Source organism: Capricornis sumatraensis, chromosome 1 (assembly GCF_032405125.1).
Source record: "Capricornis sumatraensis isolate serow.1 chromosome 1, serow.2, whole genome shotgun sequence".
NCBI classification, from domain to species: domain Eukaryota; kingdom Metazoa; phylum Chordata; class Mammalia; order Artiodactyla; family Bovidae; genus Capricornis; species Capricornis sumatraensis.
In genome coordinates, this window is record NC_091069.1 from 194955764 (window position 1) to 194971212 (window position 15449).

Here is a 15449-nt window from a genome sequence, read left to right on the forward strand (position 1 = left end):
GTAAAAGTTTTCTTCTGAATGCACACTCCCCTAAGGAGGATTACTGTGCATGTATATGTGCTCAGTTGTGTCCAACTCTTCATGACTTCATGGACTGCAGCCTGCCGGGTGCCTCTGTCCATGGGATTCTTCAGGCAAGAATACTGGAGGGGGTCACCATGTTCTCCTCCAGGGGATCTTCTTGACCCACAATCCTGACCCACTCAGGACTGAACCCATGTCTCCTGAGTTTCCTTCATCGGCAAGCAGATTCTTTATCACTGAGCCACCTGGAAAACTTCTAATAAGGCTTACTAGAGTTTTAAAAATAAGGGTTTCCATGTCAATTAGCTTGCTATTTTTTTTTCTGTTACTGATATTCAAGCTTTTGTACTCTAGAGGTCAGTATAATGTTAAAAATGGAAGCCTTATTTTTCATGGTAAGATCTTAAAAACAAGGCATTTAAATTTAAATCTTGCATAAAGCTGAAAAAAGGAACTCTCTAACCACAAAAAGACACTTGCAAAATGAAGATAATCCAAAACAGAATGTCCAGGGAGAATTAAGCAGTGATTGAAATAGGTAACTGAATTACATGAACAAAATAATTCCCTACAGTTATATGATCTTGGGAACAAAAATATATGATAAGCAGAAGGTGGAAAAAAATGTAAAAAAAGGACTGAACAAAAGAAAGTCATGAAGAAACATCAGATAAAATAGGAACAAATATTTAAGGTCACTGAGAGAAAGTCACTTTTGAAATTCTTCGATGCTGATATAGTGTTCAAATGATAGTGACAGGAAACAAAAGGAAGGAAATATTTGCCTTTATATTGGCAGCACCTACTCTTTACAGGAATCACCAGTTTTCTCAAACACCCATTCAACTCCCATGTCTTATTTTCAGTCAGTGAACCTGCCTCCTTCATCTAGAAAGCTAAGGCCATAACTCTGAGTCCTTCTCACATAAAGCCTTACAGGCTACTTTACATCTGCCATCAAAATCACTTCCTCACTCTAGAATCAGAAGAAAGGACACCCTACTCTTTGTTCAGGTCTACATTCTGTCAGTGTTATGGCCCCACCTTCACCCACTTCCAGTACAACATGCTCCATTAGATATTCAGCTTCTTCAGTTGGTCTTTTTAATCTTCTGTTTTCTTTTTTTTTTTGGCTTATCCTCCTCAGCCTATAAACACGAGCATTTCTTATAAGAAAGGAAAAAGAAAAGAAAAGGAAACAAGAAAAACCTTTGTCTTTGTGTCTTCATTAAGGAAGTGTCAGATCTCTCTTCTGTGGTCCTCCAAAGCTCTGGTAAAAATAATCTGTAATATTCTCAAAGTCACCATTTCATCTTTTGCAGTCTAAAGTTTGGCCTCACCATTCCTCTGGAACTAGCCTTCGCAAGTCACCAGTGACCTTCTAGGTGACCAACCCAATGGATATTTTCAGTTCTTGCCTTATAGATTCTTTTCTGCTACACTTGATACTACATATTATTATTCTGCCTCTTGAACTTTCTAATCCATTTTCTCTGATGGCATTTGATTTATCTCTTCTACCTGTATACTTGGAGCCTTTGTGGACTGGTCTTCATCTGCTGACCACTTTCCTACTAGAATCCCCAGGTCACTCCCATATTTGAAAGTCTTCAATCATTCTCCATCACTGTCAGATAAAATCAGGCCCCCTAGCATGGCGCAGCACACATGTCATAATCTGATGCCTTGCCTGAAACAGTAACTTGTGCATAAAATAATAACTGTTTATAAAATGAAAATACATAACAACAAACTAATATAGTTATTACAGTTCTAGTGTTTATACTCGGAGAAGGTGATGACACCCCACTCCAGTACTCTTGCCTGGAAAATCCCATGGACGGAGGAGCCTAGTAGGCTGCAGTCCATGGGGTCATGAAGAGTCGGACACTACTGAGTGACTTCACTTTCACTTTTCACTTTCATGCATTGGAGAAGGAAATGGCAACCCACTCCAGTGTTCTTGCCTGGAGAATCCCAGGGATGGGGGAGCCTGGTGGGCTGCTGTCTATGGGGTCGCACAGAGCGGACACGACTGAAGCAACTTAGCAGCAGCAGCAGCAGTGTTTATACTAATCTACCTTAGTGCTGGGGCTTCCCTGGTGGCTCTGAGGTAAAGAATCTGCCTGCAGTGTAGGAGAAACAGGAGACATGGGTTGGATCCCTGGGTCAGGAAGATCCCATGGAGGAGGGCATGGCAATCCACTCCAGTATTGTTGACTGGAGAATCCCATGCACAGAGGAGCCTGGCTAGCTACAGTCCATGGGTTCGCAAAGAGTCAGACATGACTGAAGCAACTGAGCAAGCACACAGCTTTGTGTTTATGTGTGTTTACTCAAACTTGGACAAGGCATCACAATCTTTGCTTGCACAAATTAAATCTCTAAATGTTTGGGTGAGATAACGTAGTAAGATATAGTGAATCATGCCGCTCTATCCAATTTAGTGCAGGAAATCTTTTATTTGAGCATTGGGCATTCTTTGGGGAACTTTCCTCCTATTATAACATATGGCTATGGCTTGAGTATAGAATCCATCTTTGTCATTACTGTTATGCTGTTCTAAGTATTCTAGATCTCATCTACTCTTCCTTTCTTAAAGATAAAGAACTAATTATGTTGCATTTATTGAGCCCATATTTGATTGAGCCAAGAAGTGCTTATTTTCTTTGTTTCTTTCATGTATTGTTCAGTATCTATTGTAACTACTTAGTTCTGCCGTTATGCAAAAGCAGTCACTGAAGATATGTAAAAAAATTAGAGTGGCTCTGTTCCAGTAAAATTTGATTTATAAATACTAAAATTTGAGTTTCATATAATTTTGTCACAAAATATTATTCCTCTTATGATTCTTTCAACTATATAAAAAGGTAAAAAAAAAAAAAAAAAAGCCTAACCAGCTGTACAAAAATAGACCGTGGGCAGGTGGATATTGGAATCAAGTGGTCTGGAATTAAACCTAGACTCTGCAATAAATGCCAGGACTTTGAATAAGCCATTTAACCTTTCTGAGTTTTCCCTGACTTTTAAGTGGAGCTGATAATATCTATCCCTCAGTGTGTTGGTGAGAATTGAAAGTTAATACATGAGGATATGTGGACACAAAATATGTTTCTAATAATTGAAAATCCACCTCTCAGTTATTTTTGCCTTACCTCAAATGGTAGTCTGTGATGGAAAGCATAAATGTCCACCTTCCTGTAGTGTCAATAGTGAGATCTTTTAAGTATAATAACCCCATTACGTTTCCTTCACCGACAGTAGGTTTTGCTCTTTAGTGTGCCTCGGCGTTCACATACAAATGACACTCAGCTTTGCCATGTGTTTCATCTTGTAGTGTTCTCTTGTTTCTTTGGAAAATACTTAATGATTTACGGATGTGGGAAAAAAAGTTCCAATGGAACTTTATAGCTTCATTTTTGGCTTAAGATTTTGAAATGGTCAACAGTAAATTTTTGCCTAGTTTGAAGGATTTTGCTTCTCCTTTTAAAAAGTAATTTCAATCTTTATCACTTTTTGACATGTTTTCTGGTATTGTTAAGCTTTAAAAATGTTTATATTTTGAATAACTTATTCATTTAGAAACAGTGGGATGGCAACACCTGATCGAACAAGAGTCACCAATTAACTTCCAGGGCTAGAAATCTGCAAGCTGGAAGCAGGGGGTGGGAGGTGGTGGGGGGCGGGGGGCGGGGGGCAGTCTTGTGGGGGAAATCTTAAAACTGGGCACCTTTCTGGCATGTGAGCACTATCACCATTCAGATTGTTTTCACAGAGGGTAGGCTCAGTTTGGTCTGCTATGGAGAGGGGAGGAAACTGCAAAGTGCCAACTTCTCCCATCCCCTGTTATTCTTTATGTCGTGTTTACAGCAGAAGGGGTGGGTGGGACCCGGCAGCATCTCACTTGATGGAGTGTCGCTCTTGATCTCCCTCCCCATCAGGATGTACTGGCAGCTCTGTGAGAGGAAGATTTTATCCCAGTGTCCTGGCCAGCTTCCATCTGACTAAAGGCATTTTATCTAAATATTTCCAAGGCGCCTATCTCTGCAGTATTGAAGTGCTCAATTAGATATGGCCCAAGTCTTTGTAGCATATCAGTGTGCACTGCTGAACAGCTGCTGAGTTCCAACAGAGGGTGAAGTCATCTCTATATATAGAGCATGGCAAGCTGTTTGGAACAGTGGCAGATTGAAGCAGGCAAATGAACACCTGAGCTGTAAGTCAGTCACCTGTCCAGAGTGACAGAAGGGTCTGGAGAAAACCCTTAATCGCTTAGGGGCAAATGGCATGGAGCCCACAGGGTCATTTTTAAGATTTTGAAAATAGCGTGCAGTCTAAGTATTTTTTCTTTTCTGTCAACTGCACAAATAGTGGAAATCATTATCTACAAAAGGGACTTTATTTTCTTCTATGATTTCCTCCTACAACTTTGAGTTTGTTTATTGATAAGTTCATCCCATATTGGCCAGTATCCATGGCATTGTTATTTATTAAATATCATTGTTTGGAGTTAAGTCATTGTGCATTTATTCATTTAGTGCTTGTCTTCCCTGTTAGATTGTAAGCTCCTCACTCCTGGCACATACTATTCGTACTTGAATAAATACATAAATATTGAGTGTCATGCTGCTGCTGCTAAGTCACTTCAGTCGTGTTATGACAATTCATAATTCTGCATGGAGTATGATGTCTTGTTGTTGTTGTTGTTGTAGTCACCAAGCTGTGTCTGACTCTTTTGAGACCCCAAGGACTGTAGGCTGCCAGGCTTCTCTGTCCATGGGATTTCCCAGACAAAATACTGGAGTGAGTTGCCATTTCCTTCTGCATGGGATCTTCCTGACTCTGGGATTGAACCCACGTCTCCTGCACTGCAGTAGATTCTTTACCAATGAACCACCTGGCAAGCCTGTATGATGTTTTGGTCCCCACTAAAAGGCTGTAATTGTTGCTCCTATCAAAGTAATATGGAAAGGAAGTGAAAATACATTTCCTAAATTATTGGATTGGTTCTCAGAGGTCTATAGGACCAATGTGGTGATGGATATCTGGCACTGGAAGGATCCCAAGAGATCATTTGGATCTCTTTCTCTCAGTTGACTGAGCATAGGCTGCTGTGATTTGAAGACAAGAACAGGATGAATAGCTAATTGCACAAACATGCCTGCGCACAGAAAAAAAGATGGAGCCGTTGGAACTTCTGAAGTTCCATCCTCCTGTTCCATCCATCCATCAACCACTAAGTACCTGTACAACTCTGAGAAAGCCACAGGATGCTAGTAAACCTTAGTTTCTTCATCTGACAAATGGAGATAATAACCCATGCCCTCCCCCCCCCACCCCCATGGGGTCTTAAGGAAGATCTGAAAATGCTATGCAAACTATATCACTCTTAGGCAGGAAGGTATACTTTTATTTTTGTGATCCTTATCTTGAGAAATCTGTATGCAAGTCAGGAAGCAACTGGACAGTTAGAACTGGTTTCTAACTGGTCAGTTAGAACTGGACATGGAACAACAGACTGGTTCCAAATCAGGAAAGGAATATGTCAAGGCTGTATATTTAACTTATAAGCTTATGTAACTCTGCTTATTTAACTTATATGCAGAGTACATCATGAGAAATGCTGGACTAGATGAAGCACAAGCTGGAATCAAGAGTGCTAGGAGAAATATCAATAACCTCAGATATGCAGATGACACCACCCTTATGGCAGAAAGTGAAGAAGAACTAAAGAGCCTCTTGGTGAAAGTGAGAGAGGAGAGTGAAAAAGTTGGCTTAAAACTCAACATTCAGAAAATTAAGATCATGGCATCTGGTTCCATCACTTCATGGGAAATAGATGAAGAAACAATGGAAACAGTGAGAGACTTTATTTTTTCTGGGCTCCAAAATCACTGCAGATGGTGACTGCAGCCATGAAATTGAAAGACACTTGGTTCTTGGAAGAAAAGTTAGGGCCAACCTAGACAGCATATTGAAAAGCAGAGACATTGCTTTGCCAACAAAAGTCCATCTAGTCAAGGCTATGGTTTTTCCAGTAGTCATGTATGGATGTGAGAGTTGGACTATAAAGAAAGCTGAGCATCGAAGAATTGATGCTTTTGAACTGTGGTGTTGGAGAAGACTCTTGAGAGTCCCTTGGACTGCAAGGAGATCCAACCAATTCATCCTAAAGGAAATCAGTCCTAAATATTCATTGGTAGGACTGATGTTGAAGCTGAAACTCCAATACTTTGGCCACCTGATGCGAAGAACTGGCTCATTAGGAAAGTCCCTAATAATGGGAAAGATTAAAGGTTGGACGAGAAGGAGATGACAGAGGATGAGATGGTTGGATGGCATCACCAACTCAATGGACGTGAGTTTGAGTAAACTCCAGGAGTTGGTGATGGACAAGGAGGGCTGGCCTGCTGCAGTCCATGAAGTTGCAAATAGTCGGACACGATTGAGTGACTGGACTGAACTGAACTATCTTATCTGTCAGCAAGGGTCAGATAGCTGTGAGCATCCCATCTCTGGCCAGCTGGAGGCCATAGCTCCATCTTATCCATTTCTCCCTTTAGTGATTGTAAAAGTGTGTCAAGTGGGAAAGCAGGTGAGAGATACTCCGAGGACAGTTGCTGCTGCTGCTGCTGCTAAGTCACTTCAGTCGTGTCCGATTCTGTGTGACCCCATAGACAGAAGCCCACCAGGTTTCTCTGTCCCTGGGATTCTCCAGGCAAGAACACTGGAGTGGGGTGCCATTGCCTTCTCCGCCGAGGACAGTTAGCATCCTGGATTCTTGATATTCCAAATCATCTGAACAGAGAGCCACTGTGACTTCCTCTCAGGGTCCTTCACTGTACCCCTCCAGTGATTCCACCTCATGTCACAGAATCAGAAGCCACTGAAGGTCAGATAGTGCCTGAATGAGGAACACCAGAAGAGAGCATTTCATTTATGGCCAATGCTCACTTTATCCCACAACTCTCTTATCAGCTATTAAAGCCTGAGCATGTCTGTGGGAAGATAAATTACTTCCTGGGGATATAGATTGTCCTTGCTATGAATTTGTAAAATAAACTTTGGACTTATGTGAGGCAAGGAAGATCCAAACTCTTGTCCAGTGCTGATTTGTGGGACACACCCAGTTTGTCATTTGTTAGTCATTAAACTGAGCCAGAATGATATAAGCACTTGCTACCAGGAGTGTGAATCAGAAGCCTGGAGCAAAGAAGACCTCCGTGGATGAACAATGTCCTTAAATTGGTTCTAAAATTCTGCCATGGGTCATAAAACTATTCTCAGTGTAGAGAATAGCCCAAAGTAGGTAAATGCTTTGCTAGCACTAATACTTTTTGTTAAGCTCCCCAAAGGCACAGATAAGAGCATATAGACCTCTCTGTACCTTAATTTTTCTCTTGTCCTTTCTATCAGTATTCAGCCTGCATTGGTCCTTCAAGTCACCTATATTGCTGGCCGAGAGCTAGGTACTCATGGGCAGGAGGGGGAGGAATTGAGCTGATTACCTGCTAACTTCTGTCTAAATGAAATAGATTTCCACATGCTTTAAAAGTCATAGTTCTCTCTTCTGCATCCTCCTCCCGGATTTCCAAGCTTTCTCTATAAAAAGGCAATGTGACAAATTCCTTTGCCAAGGCTTGGATGTTGGGAACTCAGAGTTTTTATTTAATCACGGTGCTGAGTTCCTGTCTGGCCTTGAATATGCTATTTTACATTTCAAATATTCCATCTGTAACAGCAGAATGATAATTCTTCCTCATCTTGCAGGGAGTTGGGAGATGATTGATTATTTAGTGTTTTAAAGAACTTTAGAGACACCAAGTGCTAAACGACTAGTGTTATTAAACATTCCCTAAACAGGTTAAAGATACTGGGAAAAGTTTGAAGCTGAAATATCGGTCAGCTGACCTGTCTTGGCATGAAATCTCCTCAGATTTCTCTTCCTATAGCACTCACTGAGTGATGAAGCTCTGTGTGTCTAACAGTAAAGGAATCTGGGTCATTAACTCGGATTGTCAAAACCGTGCAGTTCTTTATTCCTTGTCCTGTTTTATTTTATGAGGACACAATTCTAAACCTTCATATCAGTAGAGATCACAATTGTATAATAAACATGCCTCAAAATAAGCTATTTTATCATGGCATGGGCTATGTTTTATTTTAAAATGATAGCAGGTAATTGAAGTAAGAGGATCCTTGTCAAGTGCAACCTTTTGAAAGCAAAGTGTAGTTATTCTTGAGGTTTACAACTTCTGTGATGCTGACTGAATCTCTAAGATTTGGGGAAATTCCCTCTCAATTTTGGTCCCTCCCTACATTTTATGCAGATTATTTCATTTGTCAACTAAATATATATTGCATTTCTATAATGAGTCAGCTAGGACACGAATATAAATATTACACATATTGCCTTGATCACAGAGAGCTTTATAACGTTTATAACGTTGGGAAAGCATGAATGTTTAATGATAACTAAAATGCAAATTTAGGGGCTTCCCTGGCCGTCCAGTCGTTAGGACTCTGTGCTCCTACTGCATGGAATACAGATTTGATCCCTGGTTGAAGAACTAAGATCCCACCTGACCTGCAGTATGACCAAAAAAAAAAAAAAAAATTAAGATAAAAAGATTAAAAAAAAATAAATAAAATGCAAAGTGATATATAAATGCAAAGTGATATATAAATCTGTATAAATACAGATGAGGGTAATTACTGCCTTAGAGAGTCAGAAGAGGTCTCAGATGTTGGGGACATTTAAATTAATAAATTTAACCTGATAAATAAAAAAAAGGATAAGAGATGGAAGAGTATACTTTGCAGAGGATGTTGTAAGTGTACTGAATATTTTAGGTTTACTATTTGTGACAGAATATGAAAGAGTGGTGTGTATATTTACCTATTGAATTCCACTTAAACACTCTGAAAGAGGCCCTTTTACCTTTATTGATCACAAATTAACATCTCTTCCAAGGAAGAGCTCTTTTACAAATTCCCCTAACACACAGCTTACTTGATTTCTCATACAGTTTGGGGTAGAGGATAAAAGTCTGTTGAGGGTCACATTCTGTCCCTCACAATGACCCAGAATTGCTCTCCCTTTCACCTTGTACCTCTCAGGGATGACCAGAATCATAAGAAGTGTTCTTGACAGTGAGTGGCTGCTCTTCAGCAAGCCCCTACACTTCTAGTTTAAAGATCATGTATTAACGTGGGTTGCAGGGAGCTATGAAAGTCTTGGGGAATACCTGAACTCAGCCCTCTGGAGAAGAGCTACCGAGGTACCATGACACTATGTGATTCTTTCCAGACTTCATTAGTCTCCAAGGGTCATATATTACAGAAATCATTTGAGCAGACTTCTGCTACTTAAAGAGGGCCATAACATTGTAAATATTATCAATGGTCAAAAGGTATTAATAATAAGGGTTGTCCAGAGTGTGGAGAAACCAAAACCCTTGTACACTGTGGGTGGGAACAAAATATGGGGCAACTGCTATGCAAAACAGTTGAAATTTCCTCAAAAAAATAAAATAAAAATAGAGTTCAAATATGATCTAGCAATCCTCCTTCTGGATATATATCCAAAACAACTGAAATCGGGATCTGTAAGAGATAAAAAGACCTTTTTAGATAGAAGTACATTGTGGCTGCTGCTCTCTAGGTTCTTTCAATATCTGTACTTGTAATTCTTAGCACATGTATTCTAAGTCACTTCAGTCTTGTTCATCTCTGTGTGACCCTGTGGACTGCAGACTGCCAGGCTCCTCTGTCCATGGGATTCTCCAGGCAAGATTACTGATGTGGGTTGCCCTGCCTTCCTCCGGGGGATCTTCCTGACCCAGGGATCGAACCTATGTCTCTTAGGTCTAACCTGCATTGGCAGGCAGATTCTTTACCACTAGTGCCACCTGGGAAGACCTATAATCCTTAGACAACTAAGCAAAACTTTTTCTACTCTTTGTATAGAATTTATGGGCACTAATTTGAATAACAGAGCTGGGGTGACTCTGAGTTACAGAAAGAACTATTTTCTTTAGTCTTCTTCTTTTGCACTCCAACAAAGAAAGAGTGAAGGCAGAAAACTTCCAACCTCTTCACTGCTACCTTGCTGACATTTGGAACTCTGAAGTTCTTTTCATCCTAATGATAAGTTTTGACTTCTGAGCACTTATATGCTGGCCTCTAACTGTGATTATCTGTGATTAGTTCTCATTTGGTAAGGTGGATTCTGTTATTTGAGTCTCATTTAGGATGTTAGGAAATGCCAAATCCAGAGAAGACAAGATAAATTGCAAGAGTCAAGGACCAAAAGTGAAGCATAGGAGACAAAGGATGACTGAATCAAAGGAGCTTTAGATATGGGAAGAAAGGTTTTAGGATTCAGGACCTGAGAAAAGAGGCACGCTCCAGACTCCAGCAGAGAGCAGATGAAAAGGGCTCTGAGTGATTGTCTGGGATAGTCACAGTTGTATGGATTCGTTTTGCTTTTGCATCCCAACTGGGGAGTAGTACAGTGGAAGAGTGAGGTGTGGGCAGGTTTAATCTTTTTAAAAGGTAATGGATATATTTAAATCACAAGTGATGGTAGGGGTTTTAAATTTTTTACTGATACACAGTCTTCATGTTAGGAAGGGGAATCAAAGCCAGAGGTATGAAGCTCTAATTATTAAAATATATGTATATGTGAGCATAAGTTTGAGAAGCTTAAGGAGGTTGGAGAGAGATATAGTGTATTTTGGGAGTTACTAAATCACATCTTACATGAACAAATGTCTTTGTCTATCATAGCAGTCCACAGACTAGGTGGCAGGCCAAATTCTACCCTTAAAGACAGTTTCAGACCTATGACCTGGTTCTGTTCTTCAGGTTATCTAAGGAGCTTCCAGACAGGTACTTACTTGGTATTTGTTGGGCTCATCTAGTGTGTTATTAGGATAAGTGTAGAAGATATTCCTGCTTGTCCCTCTACTTGGTTGTTCAGTAGAATATTGGTTTGTTCTGGTTGGTACTGTAGTGGATTTACACGTGGAGTTAACTCTCATGACCTGGTTCTGTAGGACTTCTGGCCTAAAATGGTTCTTATATTTTGAAAGGGTTGTAAAAAAACCACACACATACACAGTGGGGGTCAAGGATGAAGAGAAAGAGAGAATGATTAGGGGACAGAGGTTGTATGTAGCCTATAAAGCCTAAACTAGTTACCATCTGGCCCTTCACAGAAAAAGCTGCTACCCCCTGGTTGGTAAGACAGGCCCCCCTAGAGATGACCTGATTTATCCGCCAGCCTCAGGCAGCCTGACTTGGCAGAAGTCTTTCCATTCCAGGGCTTGCTGTGTCTCACTGTTGCTATCCAGCATTGTCCTGCAGCCTATAAAGCACATTGGCAGACTCCATTTCAACTCTTAATGAGTTGTGACGTGAAAACCGCTAGCACAAATGAGGCCCTTTCTAGGCATCCCTGCAGAATTAAACAGCCCATGGAGACCAGACCACAGTCTTTCTGTTGTGAGGCAGTGCTTCCCCAAGGCCTTTAGAAGTTTTAATTGCTGATGCCTGTTCCTGAAGATAAATAGTTACTGGTGCTGTCAGTCTCTCGCCTTTCACAAGCACTACAATCATAAAGAATTTATAGGAAGCTGCCCAAACGTCATAGATTTTTGAAATAAAGATTTTTAATCAATTAAAAAACGTATATGAATCAAAACTCATAATATTTACATAATATCTTCCCTCATTGATATCAAGAACACTATTAGTGATGCTCAATTACTTCATTTTTAAAGTGCTAGAGTCTACAATGATAAATATCTGTAGTTAAGAAACCAAAGATAATTTGGAAGCTAAGTTTCTCATTTTATGCTTAATAATAATAATGATGACAGTAACAGTAGTATCACCTTCAGTTCAGTTCAGTTCAGTTCATTTCAGTCACTCAGTCGTGTCCGACTCTTTGTGACCCCATGAATCACAGCACCCCAGGTCTCCTTGTCCATCACCATCTCCCGGAGTTCACTCAGACTCACGTCCATCAAGTCAGTGATGCCATCCAGCCATCCCACCCTCTGTCGTCCCCTTCTCCTCCTGCCCCCAATCCCTCCCAGCATCAGAGTCTTTTTCAATGAGTCAACTCTTCGCATGAGGTGGCCAAAGTACTGGAGTTTCAGCTTTAGCATCATTCCTTCCATAGAACACCCAGGGCTGATCTCCTTCAGAGTGGACTTTTTGGCTCTCCTTGTAGTCCAAGGGACTCTCAAGAGTCTTCTCCAACACCACAGTTCAAAAGCATCAAATCTTCAGTGTTCAGCTTTCTTCACAGTCCAACTCTCGCATCTGTATGTGATCACTGGAAAAACCATAGCCTTACCTGTCTATTAAAATTTACAGCTTTTCCTGCATTTTCATATTTGTGTGTGCTCAGTTGCTTAGTTGTGTCCTACTCTTTGAGACACCCTGGATTGTGGCCTTCCAGGCTCCTCTGACCATGGAATTTCCCAGGGGAGAATACTTGTGGGGTTGCCATTTCCTCATCCAGGGGATGGATCTTCTTGACCCAGGGATCAAACCCAAGTCTTCTGCATCTCCTGCATTAGCAGATGGATTCTTTACCACTGAGCCACCTGGAAGGCCTATTTTCATATTTACATTTCATCTAATTCACAATTACTATATGAGTTGTGAATGGCACAGCCAGTATTTTATATACTTGTGTGTGTGTATATATATGTATGTATATATATATTTACTAAAGGAAATAGCAAGATAAAGAATCCAAGGTGATCAAGCCAGAAAATTGCAGAATAATAAGATAATTTGGGCTTCTAGCCTGTGATGTTTCTACCATACCAGCATAAAACTTGGTTAATACCATGAAGAATTTTAACGTTTAAAAATTATAATTATAGAATTATCATTCTAAGATTAAAGATAAAAACTGATTAAACATACATAATGGGTAAAAAATAACTGATAGCCATATCTACTGTTAATATTCCCATTCCTGATTTTGAGCAGGTTCTGTATATCTAAAGGATTAAAAAAAGTAGATTTAAAAAATGTTCCATGTAGAGCAATTCCAATTATTCACCCCTGGTAAATATTATTTTCTCTTTCCATTCCTTTTTATAAACAACCTTTTTATTACTTCCCTGGCTAGTTTCTTCATGATCTAGTCATCTTTCTTACAATCACCTAAGGCAGTGATCCTGGATTAAGAGATTTCTTTCCAATAAACTTCAAAAACAGTTTTCAAACCCTGTCAAATTCCTTTGGAATTTGTTTTTGAGTTGACTGCTCTGTTCCATGTTTAATGAAAAAAGCAAATGTATCATGATCAAAATGTATCAAAATCAGCCCCAAATCTAAACCTGAAAAAAGTATTATTATTTGAGAAATGGCCTACAATTAATTAAAAATACAGTTATTTTCTATGAAATATTCTAGTAATCAATTGGTATTAACAAAAGATACATTTTAAAGGTGAAAAAAAAGCTATACTTTATTGTATCTCAACTTAGCAGTGGAACTTTTAGATAGAAGGTTGATGTGCTGGTTCCAAAATAAGATATCACATTTCAATTGTACATTAAAAACAAAAGAAAAAAGAGCAGCCTGGGAACATATGAGAGAAAGGGCAAAGCAATTATTAGTGAGACATTTTGTGTAAATAGTACTGATTTTAGACAAAAGAATAAACTCCATAATTAAAAGAATATAATAAATATTGATTTCCACATTCGGGAATAGGCTCAGTTAGTTATAAGTAAAGAAAGGAATAAACACAGTTTCTATCTAAGCCAGCCTTGCTCTGTTCCGTGAGCCATTCTTTTAAAATAAATTAATGTTACTTTCCTGAAAACAGATAATATTCAATGTATGAAACTTGGAAACCAAAAAAATAAGGAAATAACAAGTATTATCACATTACTTCCTTTACTGGGGGCGGCTGTTCCAGTTATTTCACAAAACAAAACAAAGCTTTGTTTGTAATACACAGGATTGATAGAATTACAGTGAAGTTGCTCTAGCTAAGTGATATATGCTTTACTTAAACTACACCAATCTCTTTCCTGACACTTTGAATACAGTGATTCAAAGACAGAAAAATAATATATATATTTGAGCCACGTAGTGGTAAACAGATGCAGCTGAAAATTAGCTTTCCCTCCCTGGTTTCCCCAAACTGCTTCTACTGAGTCTGATTCTTCAGCTCCCCTTTGCCTATCCCTTCTCCTCTTCCTCCTCCACCCCTTCCTTCATCCTCCCCTCCTTCTGCATCATAATCTTTGGCTTAAATTAGCTAATATTTGTTTCTGTTGCTTGCAATCAAAGAAACATTAAGTCACACATATGCTATTTTGTGGAGAAGGCAATGGGACCCCACTCCAGTACTCTTGCCTGGAAAATCCCATGGATGGAGGAGCCTGGTAGGCTGCAGTCCATGGGGTCGCTAAGAGTCGGGCACGACTGAGCGACTTCACTTTCACTTTTCACTTTCATGCATTGGAGAAGGAAATGGCAACCCACTCCGGTATTCTTGCCTGGAGAATCCCAGGGACACAGGAGCCTAGTGAGCTGCCATCTATGGGGTCGCACAGAGTTGGACACGACTGAAGAGACTTAGCAGCAGCAGCAGCAGAAGTAGCATACTATTTTGTATCTTGTTTTTGTTATTATTATATCATTTTATGATATAGTATGAGCTTCCCTGGTGGCTCAGATGGTAAAGAATCCACTGGCAATTCAGGAGACCTGGGTTCCTTCCCTGGGTTGGGAAGATCCCCTGGAGGAGGGCATGGCAACCCACTCCAGTATTCTTGCCTGGAGAATCCCCATGGACAGAGGAACCTGGCGGGCTACTGTCCATGGGCTCACAAAGAGTTGAACACAACTGAGCAACTAAGCCCACATTACACAGGACACAACTGAGCAACTAAGCACACATTACATAGAATACAAATGTTTAATACTTTAATAATATCCCATTACATGGATGTATCAGAATGTTTAAAAAACAGATATTGAATAACACATTAGTGAATATCTTTTTATATAGACCCATGTCCACATATCTAATTATTTTCTAAGGTTATATCCTGAAGTAAAATAACTGGATTGAATATTATAGACTTAAGAATCTTGCTCTTCCAAAAAATGTTAATTACACCTTAATCAGGATTGTATTTGTATATATTTCTCATGTTCTTACATTACTATGGTTTAAGATATTTTGCTACTTCAATAGGAAAAATTGCATCCTTGTGTTTGAATTTATATATTTCTCTTACTCCAAATAGATATTGCCTTTTTATCCTTTAAATTGAGTCTGAACTACAGCAGGAAAAGACATGAAATATTTTGTCTCCAACTGGCAATGTGATCCATTGGCTTATAAATCAATTAGGTTATAAAAAGTTAAAAATGCA